This window comes from Dermacentor variabilis, chromosome 1, assembly GCF_050947875.1.
Source record: "Dermacentor variabilis isolate Ectoservices chromosome 1, ASM5094787v1, whole genome shotgun sequence".
NCBI lineage: Eukaryota > Metazoa > Arthropoda > Arachnida > Ixodida > Ixodidae > Dermacentor > Dermacentor variabilis.
Genome location: NC_134568.1, coordinates 13,124,710 through 13,136,138, shown reverse-complemented (window position 1 = coordinate 13,136,138; position 11,429 = coordinate 13,124,710). Strand labels below are relative to the sequence as shown.

Below are 11,429 nucleotides of genomic sequence, written 5' to 3'. Positions count from 1 at the left end.
CATTGTCAACTCTGGGTCCCACCGCTGACTGCACATTTTCGGTAAAAAAAATCACACAGCATGCTTGTTTTGGCACAACCTACAGAGACTGACATGCTTATCATTCCAGTAACTTCAACATCTTCCGTAGTGTTGATGGGCACTTTTAAAGCCAAATACCTGCATTCCACTTGGTGGCCCTCCTCTCGGATTTGTCTAAGTGTGCGTAAGCATTGTGACTCTTCCTCATCTACACGCAGTCCATGTCGTTATCAATGTTATGAGACTTGATCCGACAAGTATAAGCGACAGCGCTGCGGCGACACGAGCTGCTCTGGTCGGCGGCGCAAGCAAAGTACTGCAGGTGGCGGGGCCAGACGCGCTGGTGACGTTCCGTTCATTTTGAGCCGTTATCGCTCTTTAACCCTTCTCATCCGCGTCGAACCATTATCAACCGTTCTCCGGCGGCGGCTGCTTGTGGCACGGCCGCGCGAACCGTATCTTGAAAGCGAACTGCATTGTGGACAGAGTGTGCCCACTGCTGAAAACTTCACGCGCTGTGTTCTCACCGTTTAATTCGCTTTGAAAACAGACGCGCGTACACCTATCTTGAAAGTGATCTGCGAAAAGCGCATAGTGCGGCATAAGCTGAAAGCTTCGTGAGCGCAGTGTTCTCGCCGCTTCGGTCGCGTTGAAGCGAGAGCTAGCACGAAGGTGAATTCACTCGCTGCTGCGGGTTCTATTTTGAAAGATATCGTGCGGTACGGACTGACGGACGGATGGTTTTTCTTGTTGGGTAAGTATAGAAATGCTTACGTTATAAAAAAAAATCGCAGGGTTCGCGAATTTCGCGATAAGAACCAACACCAACCTACACCCCCGCCCCCCGCTGAGCGATGCCGTCTTGATCGCCCCCTCCCAACCCCGGGAAAAGGGACACTACCTCTCTATCTCAGTTGAAGAAACGATGATGAAACGTTAACAACGACAAGAACGGCATTTTCTAAAGAGTTGCTTTATGGCCTCTGAGATTTGCGCGCGAAGCTGGCGCGCGCGAACCTGGGAGGCCATAATTGGCCGCTTAATAGCATAAAAAGACAAAGATAATGCCAAACGACACAGTTAAAAATTCAAACAAAGAACTGATCTTAGCTATACTGTTTGGGGAAAAGAAATAAAAAATTAGACAGCCGCAACACACGCCACTAAAGCCACCACCGCCGGCATAACGCGGAACCAACAGTTGGCAACATTCATTCGCGCGTCATTGCTTCGTCCGCTTCGTCTCCGCAACGAGAGCCGCCACCTTCTCGCGCCTAACGTTTTGTATGGTTTTGTTCTCTGCAAACCGCGCACACAGCTCATCGGTGGATGCACGTATGCTCGGCGTCGCAATGCGGCCTGCGTCATTTTCTGGTGTTCGCGCAATCGGTGTGAAACATGTCACACGTGAAATGTTTGATGGAAGTGCCTCTCGTCCGAGTCAAGCCGCCGTACGGGTGTATGGCTGCGCGCCCCGTTCTCGGAAGCGTCGACGGGTTTCCGGCATGCGGATTTCAGGTACGTGCAAATGCGTTTCGCCCTCCTATTGAGCTCCGGAGCAAAGCGGGCAATATTTCATGTGAAAGATGCAGTGCCTGTCATCATGGTGTGAATTTCGAGCGGCAAACGAGAACTTTAGCACTTAGAGCACACCGCGGCTGCTAAGTCAGCGTGGAAATTGTTTTACGTTACCGTAATATGTTGCTGTCAGTCTAATCTGCGGCTTGTGGACAGCTAGCCCATTGACTTTTGCTTGTGGCAGCGATAGGTATATAAATGGAAGCGGTAATAATTTTTGAGAGCAGAGAGTTGTTTCGCTCGATGTTTGGTCGTGTTCATGGCGTTATGAAAGCTAGAAAACTAACTGGCTTGATCGTGCTTAGTTCCAACTCCAAGGGGCGTAACGTTGGCGCTGTATATGCTTGTTTACGGTGTCACGAGTACCACTTTCATGCTTTTGTTGCCTGAGAGTGGTAGCTGCTGCATGCCGTCTGGGCAGAATACAATAAAAGCAATTTCCTCACTTTCATACGTATGCAATGTGACGTAACAAAATTTCTAGCGTTTTATTCGGAGCGTAAATATCCAGTATAGTTTAGTAAGAAACTCAAATTCTGTCTTAGCTTAGTAGGCGTGAAACAAGTGAAACTCTCATTCCTTTTTGAATTGTTCGCCCAAACCGCACCGCCCGCAGATGCGTCATCGGGTAATTGACAGTAGCTTCGCTACGTGAGTTGTTTTATGCGCCAATATTGCCCGGTTAAGTATCCTGTTAATTTATGCCGACGCTCGTTTATCTTGATTTTAAGCGGTTACTATCCCCGAGTACCGGACGATGCCAAACTTGTGAGGTGTAGCAAACGCGGGAAATTCAGTGGCGTGGCTGCAAGTTCCTGTTTTTACGTTTCTTGCATTCAAAGCCAACAGACACAGTATCACTCATCTATTTTCCATTTCTGCTGTACTTGATCAATCTAATGTGACAACTGCATTCGCTCTTTAATGTTCTCCATTTACCATGTATTCAGCTTGGCTGCCGTCATCTGTTCAGAGGATGCCACTGTGATAGCTCTTTCGTATAGCACGTGCCTCTAGGCCCTTGTGTTTCAAGGGCTCTGGCGAGGCAGCAGTGCTCCAAGTAATTTTACCATCCTATATATTTTCTATTTTGCATCATTCTTCCACGATGGATTTTAATGTTCATAGTATTCGTCATTAGTCATCGCCATAATTTTATAGCACGTAGATTTTACGCACTTTACAGCGACAATTTTTAGGCCAGTTTACAGCCAAGTCACATCTTCCATAATACGTCAGCATTACCACTTGTCATGGCGCTCTTTGGCCAAACCTGGCCCTTGCGCCATAAAACACCACACATCATCATCATCAGCTTGGCTGCCAGAAAATGCTTGAATTTCTTTCAGTATCCAAGTGACGAAATATTTCGCTGACGGCCGTGTGTGAAACGCACAAGATGACAAAACTGATAGCAAAATGATGAGATATTTCTTTTATAGCGTTTGGACTCGACTTTTGGTGAGGATGTCGATCGACCTTGGACCTGGTGACAGCACACCCGACATCTCCAAAGTGCAGCCTATCAGTTGAGTGCACCCGAATGGACCATCAACATCGGAAAATGAAGCAGAGCCAGGTAGGGGCAATTTTTACTTTGGCACAGAATACTGACAGCAGCCTCTTTCTTTAAGAACTAAATAACATATTTACAAACCAATCCTTTCTCTTTGTGCAGCCTACATAGAATTGTTTTTTTTTCGCTTGTTATACAGACCTTCAGAAAGCAGTTCTTCTGAACCCTTTTTGCATGCACAAATAAATAAAGAGGAGTGCACTTTCTGAAGAAATTGATGCATTGAAATGTGCGTTCGACACACAATGAGATGCAAAATAACCAACAACTTTAAAGCGGTAAAAAAAAAGTTTGAAACATGTTCTAACATCATAACCCGCCTTGGCTTACGGATCTAAATATAACAGCAACAGAGGTGCATGCAGAGAAGTGTTTGTAAATGTTTGCAAGATATGTGCATTGTCTAAGAAATTGTTTTTATTTACTTGGAGCTTCTTGGTGCCATGGCAGTGCAGTAAAAGCTCGAGATGATGCCCCTGCTCCTAATAAAGCACCTTAAGATTTTAAAATTAAATTATGGGCTTTGACATTCCAAAGTCACAACCTGAAGTTTTGGGAACCTGGCCTTCTTTAATGTATACCTGAATCTAAGTGCATAAGCATTATTGCATTTTACCCTCATTGGAGGGCAGCTGCCATGGCCTAGATTGAAGCTGGGACCAGCATGACTGAGCAGCATGGCATCATAGTAAGTGGGCTATAACACCAGGTCAAAATGAGAAATACTGCTTAGAGCTACCAACTTCTTGGCTCAGAAGCACTTTTCACTACGTTTATGTACCAATTTCTTTTTAGGCTGACTCCATTATTAGGGTGCGAAGCTTCAATTAGTCAAAACCAGCCTAAATTACAGAACCAGCTCAAAACACGCACCATGTATAGCTGAATTTGGACATGAAAATGGAGTCAGTTCATGTCGCCGAAAATGGAGGTGGCAGTCACACTATTTCATGCATTTTGCCTAAAACATAGTCAATAATAATTAATCAATTTCTAAAATATTCTTTTCATAAAGTTTTTTTCAAGCATGAAAGGAGGAGCCAAATGTTGTTCAGGTGCACGAGCGGTTAGTTGCACGGCACTTCTTGCATGTGTTCACTGGCTTCTTTCAAGCTTTAAAAAAAAATTTGTTGCACCTATTGAGCAGTAGAAAGCTGGATTGGGAATCTTTCAGGATGCTCTACAATTTTCGCACTGACACTTTTGCTTTGAATATAATATTTGAGCAGTTAAATAATCGTTAATAACTAATTACCTAATTAGGAAAAATGCAAGAATTGGTTTCACTTCCTCAAAACGATGGCAAACGACATTACCTTGGTGCTGTCCAGCTACGTGGTACTTGTACATATTTAAAGCTTGCACATGTCATACAGACCACCTGGTAATTACAAGGCATATATAGAAGTGGCTAAGTTGTGTGAGCCAGCCATGTGTAGCAAATCATGAGAAACAGCCATGTTTCTTTGACTTAAGGGCATGCTACATAAACAATATTTCTCCACGTGTAAGATCATATGCATCTTTCAAGTATATTGCCTCGTGTGTTCAAAATAAACCATCCTCGCACTTCCTTCATTATGTCTTCATCTGTTGCTATGCTAAATTTTTAACATGCAACTGCACAAATTTTCATCTAGTTTTCATATTTCCTCGTTGTTTGGTGGCTTTATTTCTGAACAAGTTGTTTTTGTTAAACCCTGTTGCACTCAGCAGTACACAGCATTTCTGCCTAGAGTGGGAATTGTTTTTTTTTTCAGATTGACATTAATACACCTTGCCTGGGCAATGTAAAGCATTCTATATAACACGGCCCTGCAATAATGTTTTATATTGCATTCCAGCATCATGCAAAACTGTTTACTTATTAGATTAGAATATGTATAAGTGTTGGAAGTAACAGAACCGGAAGAAGCCAGCAGATAATGAGGCCAAGGAAAGCATACAGGAACATGTTTTAAGTTTTTTATATGAAGTATAGAAATGATAAATTCTAGGTAAGTGAAAGTGGATTAAAAGATATCCACCTGTGGGTGGGGAATTGACCCATAACCTTCACATTAAGCATGTGATATACTAACCACTGTGGTACTGCGGCCGTGTTCGTGCGTCGACAATCTGAGGGGCCATTGTGGATGGTTGAATGCTGCCTCGGCGGCACAGTGGTTAGTGCATTGCATGCCTAATGCAAAGGCTGTAGGTTCGTTCTCCCCCCATGCCTAGTTGCTTTTTTGACCATTTTCATTTCCCTTTATCATTTCTACATTTAAATATAAAATTACAAATAAGTTTCCACATGCCTTCCCTGGCATCTTGCAGCTGTGATTCAGAAAAATTTTGACCCTCAGAATCCTTTCTTCTCGTTTGGAAGAACAGGAGCTTCACTTTAAAAATAATGAGTTCACCTTGTTCAGCATCTCAATGTGGTCTCAAATCTTATCACAGCATGTGTATTACTAAGTGAAGTTTTTGTTAAGATGATGATATAGCATGGGACGTAATTAGTAGCCTTTGTGTACAGATATATTACTAGTCTAATAAACAGGAGCATTTTAAGAAGCACTTCTAACATGGTCTGAGCATGTGTTTAAAAACACTAATCTAGCATGATTTCAGGCATAACTGTTGCCCCTGAAAAATATTCGGATCATCTGCATTGGCATTGTTTTTAGAGAGCACCAATACTGCTTTGATAGAAGTAGCCTCGTGGAACATGAAGCATCGCTTCTTGCTGAGTCAAGGAAATATCTGCATATCTGAGGCGCATGCGTCATATGCTCGAATGCTGTTTAAAGGCTGCTATACTGATGGGCGACTTCAATGCCAGGGTAGGCAAGAAGCAGGCTGGAGACAAGTCAGTGGGGGAATATGGCATAGGCTCTAGGAATAGCAGAGAGAATTATTAGTAGAGTTTGCAGAACAGAATAATATGCGGATAATGAACACCTTTTTCCGCAAGCGGGTTAGTCGAAAGTGGACGTGGAGGAGCCCGAATGGTGAGACTAGAAATGAAATCGACTTCATACTCTGCGCGAACCCTGGCATCATACAAGATGTAGACGTACTCGGCAAGGTACGCTGCAGTGACCATAGGATGGTAAGAACTCGAATTAGCCTAGACTTGAGGAGGGAACGGAAGAAACTGGTACACAAGAAGCCAATCAATGAGTTAGCGGTAAGAGGGAAACTAGAGGAATTCCGGATCAAGCTACAGAACAGGTATTCGGCTTTAACTCAGGAAGAGGACCTTAGTGTTGAAGCAATGAACGACTATCTCATGGAAACCATTAAGGAGTGCGCAATAGAAGTCGGTGGTAACTCCGTTAGACAGGAAACCAGTAAGCTATCGCAGGAGACGAAAGATCTGATCAAGAAACGCCAATGTATGAAAACCTCTAACCCTACAGCTAGAATAGAACTGGCAGAACTTTCTAAGTTAATCAACAAGCGTAAGACAGCGGACATCAGGAACTATAATATGGATAGAATTGAACAGGCTCTCAGGAACGGAGGAAGCCTAAAAACAGTGAAGAAGAAACTAGGAATAGGCAAGAATCAGATGTGTGCGTTAAGAGACAAAGCCGGCAATATCGTTACTAATATGGATGAGATAGTTCAAGTGGCTGAGAAGTTCTATAGAGATTTATACAGTACCAGTGGCACCCACGACGATAGTGGAAGAGAGAATAGCCTAGAGGAATTCGAAATCCCACAGGTAACGCCAGAAGAAGTAAAGAAAGCCTTAGGAGCTATGCAAAGGGGGAAGGCAGCTGGGGAGGATCAGGTAACAGCAGATTTGTTGAAGGATGGTGGTCAGATTGTTCTAGAGAAACTGGCCACCCTGTATACGCAATGCCTCATAACCTCGAGCGTACCGGAATCTTGGAAGAACGCTAACATAATCCTAATCCATAAGAAAGGGGACGCCAAAGACTTGAAAAATTATAGACCGATCAGCTTACTGTCCGTTGCCTACAAAGTATTTACTAAGGTAATCGCAAATAGAATCAGGAACACCTTAGACTTCTGTCAACCAAAGGACCAGGCAGGATTCCGTAAAGGCTACTCAACAATAGACCATATTCACACTATCAATCAAGTGATAGAGAAATGTGCAGAATATAACCAACCCTTATATATAGCTTTCATTGATTACGAGAAAGCGTTTGATTCACTCGAAACCTCAGCAGTCACGGAGGCATTACGAAATCAGGGTGTAGATGAGCCATATGTAAAGATACTGGAAGATATCTATAGCGGCTCCACAGCCACCGTAGTCCTCCACAAAGAAAGCAACAAAATCCCAATAAAGAAAGGTGTCAGACAGGAAGATACGATCTCTCCAATGCTATTCACAGCATGTTTACAGGAGGTGTTCAGAGACCTGTAGTGGGAAGAATTGGGGATAAAAGTTGATGGAGAATACCTTAGCAACTTGCGATTTGCTGGTGATATTGCCTTGCTTAGTAACTCAGGGGACCAATTGCAATGCATGCTCACTGACCTGGAGAGGCAAAGCAGAAGGGTGGGTCTGAAAATTAATCTGCAGAAAACTAAAGTAATGTTTAACAGTCTCGGAAGAGAACAGCAGTTTACGATAGGTAGCGAGCCACTGGAAATGGTAAGGGAATACATCTACTTAGGGCAGGTAGTGACCACGGATCCGGATCATGAGACTGAAATAACCAGAAGAATAGGATTGGGCTGGGGTGCGTTTGGCAGGCATTCTCAAATCATGAACAGCAGGATGCCACTATCCCTCAAAAGGAAAGTGTATAACAGCTGTGTGTTACCAGTACTCACATATGGGGCAGAAACCTGGAGACTTACGAAAAGGGTTCTGCTGAAATTGAGGACGACGCAACGAGCTATGGAAAGAAGAATGATGGGTGTGACATTAAGGGATAAGAAAAGAGCAGATTGGGTGAGGCAACAAACGCGGGTAAACGACATCTTAGTTGAAATCAAGAAAAAGAAATGGGCATGGGCCGGACATGTAATGAGGAGGGAAGATAACCGATGGTCACTAAGGGTTACGGACTGGATTCCAAGGGAAGGGATGCGTAGCAGGGGGCGGCAGAAAGTTAGGTGGGCGGATGACATTAAGACGTTTGCAGGGACAACATGGCCACAATTAGTACATGACCGGGGTAGTTGGAGAAGTATGGGAGAGGCCTTTGCCCTGCAGTGGGCGTAACTAGGCTATGATGATGATGATGATGATGATGATGATGATGATAAGAAAATTACTTCACTTGCCTTCCAGAGATTGTTTCAGTAGTCTATGCTACTCGATCATGAACAATTTACCAGAGTGAACATTCATCACAGTTGGCTTGGCAATGTTTATGCAAAATACCACAATTGCCTACTAGACATGTGACTGCACTAAAACTTGGAATTAATGACCAGTAAGATTTATGGGACCAGCAAAACTTAGTTTATTACTCCATAACAAAGCGCGAGGCACTTCGGTTATTTCTGATATAGAGTTTCTTACAGTAATTAGCAGAGGGAACTCTGGCGCTGCTGTCGTACCACCATGGGAATGATGGGAAGCACATGGATTTCTGATATTTGTGCTTGTGAATTCAGACGTTCTTGTCGCTTCGTATATTATAGGCTATATAAATCTTATTGTCGTAAATTTCAGCGTAGTCTATACTCTTCTAAGTGCAGAAGACGGCGCCAACACGCACAATTTCTATTAATTGCAACGATTGAGCTTGTTCAGGTGGCCAAGTCAGAAGGCGCCAAGCGTCTCAAGGCACTGGTATGCCCGCGATAAATTCATCAGGGCGTTGCACTCGCTTGTCGTTACATGCCTCCGTGGCTTAATGGTTTCAATATCAGACTTCTGTTCTAGAGTTCCTGTGTTTTAATCCTGTCGTCGGACGATTTTAATGTTTATTTATTTATTACGCAGTATATTGTTGAAAATGACTAGTTTACAAAGTCACAAAACCGTTTGAAGCCAAACAGACGAAGTTTAGGCAAATCCATGTACTTCCCATAATTTCCATGCTGGTACAGCCGTTCTTGTTTGATCTCCTGTGGACACTAACGTCAGAGTTCCCTCTAGTAATTATTGTATGAAACTGATTTCTGCACCTCGCTCGTGCAGAAGCGGCACCACACCTGCGTAAACATGAACTACCTTTCGGCCAAGTGCAGGGAATGCTGTGAACTCGCCCTGTACAAAGCCTGCACTAAGTAAAACAAATCACAACGTGGAGTTGCTGCCACGTTGAACTGGTGGAATGAGTAGTGAAATGCAGCACCTCCTGAACTAGTTGACAAAGTGCAGGTTAATCAAGTGGAGATTATATAATAACAGAAGTTGAGTGATTCTGCATTACATTCACGAAATATACTGCATGATACTTTTCCATTTATTTCCTCAGTTATTAAGTTATTGCATTGTTGAACAAAATATAGAATGCCAACATATTTTCTAGCATTCACTGGTAGCAAACATGTCAAAACTTGTAGTTTCTGGATTGCCGCTTTAGCCGTTAACCCCCAAGTTAATTCCGGAAAAATGTACCAAATTTTCCAAATTTTTTACGTACTCAATTTTTCGGTGTCATTCTCATTCTAAAAATATATTTCATTGGTCTCTGGTTATAAATAACACAAAAATAAGAGCTGCTCTTGAGGGCAGCTTTCCCTCAATGCCGACTGTAACTCATCTTTGACAATAAGAGCAGCATACCATCGGGCAGAAAGAGTGCGACTCGTCATTGGCGATATTGGTACTACCTCCAGTCACTAGTACAGCTTGGGATCAATGGTTAAAGGTTGCGACTTTGTTGCTGCCCAATTTTAATTCTGCAGCTGTTACACTTGGGTGTAGCGTGTGTATGTACGTGTGCATGCATTAAAATGACTTCACGCTAAAGCAAAGCAACTGTAGTGCAGAGAGGCGTTAGTCATCTTTATATATTTGCTTTGTAAAGATCCACTAAGTTTATCTTTTGCAGTATAGACTTGGCGCTCATTGGCCAAAGATGCCATTGTGCTACTAAAACCTATCAATTAATTTGCTTTTTGCATTAGCAAGTGCTTATTCCTTTCTCAGGATCGGTCTGTGAGTTTTAATTTGCTTTTCTTGAACTGTGCAATTCCCACTCACAGGACTGCATGTCATCTGAGGTGTTCCTTTTTCAATCATGAATGTTGAGGTTGTGTTTGTGAAACTCGATTTCTTGCCTCAAACGAGCTTGTACAAACTGACCAAGCTGATAATTCTACCTGCTTATATATTAAATATGTTGCGGTTATGAACCCTCATAATGAATGACACATAGTGTAAAAATTTTATCTAATGAAACAATTTAATGAAATTTTTCATGTTTTTCGCGTTCGTGTTCACTTCTCTACTCTCGTGTCCTGCATGCCTCAGCTCTTTTTTGCATATTAAATTTCGTATAAACTTAACCATGCTTTTTTACCACAATGCAGGGGGAAAAGGTTCCGGTAACACCATGCATTCAGTATGGTGGCCCAGACGTGTATGCAAGCAACCTCCTTCATGTGGACCAAGAACTACTCTGCAGTGTCTCGCAGACTTCCATGCGAAGCCCTCAACATTCTCGTCTCAGTGGAATGGTTGCTCATCTATCTGCGTGTCCATCACCAAGACGGCCAGTTGTAAAGCTCCTGTACCCGTTTAAGAAAGCTTAATGATTTCTTTTATTTAGTTTTCACGGTTGGCCGTAGAATCTTAACATTTTTGATGCTTCTAACATTTTTACCTGGCACAAAGTGGTGCAATAACTTTAAACCAGTGTAATGTATTTAAGTGATGCTCACTCTAATGCCTATCTGGTTTTGTTTGTGTTTAAGAAATTTGAATGTCTGATGAGGTAACAGCATTTGAATTTGTTATCGTGGCTCGTTTCAATGAGCTGCAAGGAAATAAGACGCAAAACTTGTCACACGCCAGTTGGAGCATTTTTGTTTTCATGACTAAAGTATACACGTTTCAAAAGATGGAAAGTGGGGAAAAAAGCCTCAAGAACATAATCGTCCTAGCATTGTCATGTCCTTACAACTCTGCAATGACTAATGCCTCATACATCTTGGGAGCACATTGGTCGCAATGCCTACAGGTATACTTGATAACAGAATAGCTTGCACTCAGATTTGCCACGCAGTTGATGGCTGATGGCTTTTGTTTGTCGTCTTCATGTTACTACTATGTATTCAATATTCATTTAGATGTGCTGCGGTTTTTTGCAGTCACCTATAT

General features: G+C 42.8%; 1 long non-coding RNA gene across 1 annotated transcript; it reads left to right on the top strand.

Annotated features, from left to right (window-relative positions):
* The first annotated feature begins 1,357 nt into the window (after positions 1-1,357).
* Positions 1,358-11,429, top strand: LOC142570180 (uncharacterized). Its single transcript, XR_012825655.1, has 3 exons — positions 1,358-1,539; positions 3,042-3,178; positions 10,640-11,429. It is a non-coding gene; the product is annotated as an uncharacterized LOC142570180 (long non-coding RNA).